Here is a 794-nt window from a genome sequence, read left to right as displayed (position 1 = left end):
CTCTTTAAAACTATCAAGGACATGGAAAAGGGGGAAAGTCTGAGAAACCGTCACAGATCTGGAGCGACTAAAGATAACTGACAATTAACGTAATATCTTGGAGGGAATCCTGGAAGAGAAAAAGAACATTAGTACGGAAACTAGTGAAATCCAAAAGATATCTGTAGCTTCCTTAATAGTAATATATAATGTCAGTTTCCTACTTTTGACAAATGTATGGTAGTTATAAGATGTTAAAATTAGAGGAAACTGGGCGAAGGGTATATGAAAACTCTGGACTATACTAAATTTACAAATTATTCTAAAATAAAAAGTTCAACAGATTCTAATATAAATTTATTCATAAGATTGCTAAAATCTAACTTGCTTTGAAAGTTGAACACTTATTCCCTCAAAAAGTATTTAAAGTGCCTCTCTGCTATGTGTCAGTTCAGAAAGGACTAAGTTAGCCCACTGAATACATTATTAAACAGAAGCACTCAGATTATTATTAGCCCGCATGACATCCCATTTTCTACTTTCAAGACCAGAGGGGAGAAAATTTTTGAAAGCTTTTATTGGAAGCGGAGGAAACCAGATAATGAAACTACAGACATAAAATAAGAATCAGTGATGATTCCATTCAAACATGGAGTTTTGAAGAATATTAACTATTAAGAAGTTGGACTGATGACCTGGAAAATAACCTCTGATTGATGAAAAAAGGCTACACTATTTAGTATACATACACATATATACTTAGTATATATACACATATAACAGTATATATTTAGTATATATACACATATAACAGT

Source organism: Piliocolobus tephrosceles, chromosome 5 (assembly GCF_002776525.5).
Source record: "Piliocolobus tephrosceles isolate RC106 chromosome 5, ASM277652v3, whole genome shotgun sequence".
NCBI lineage: Eukaryota > Metazoa > Chordata > Mammalia > Primates > Cercopithecidae > Piliocolobus > Piliocolobus tephrosceles.
The sequence above is the reverse complement of the archived record's forward strand: the minus strand, read 5'-3'. Positions refer to the sequence as shown.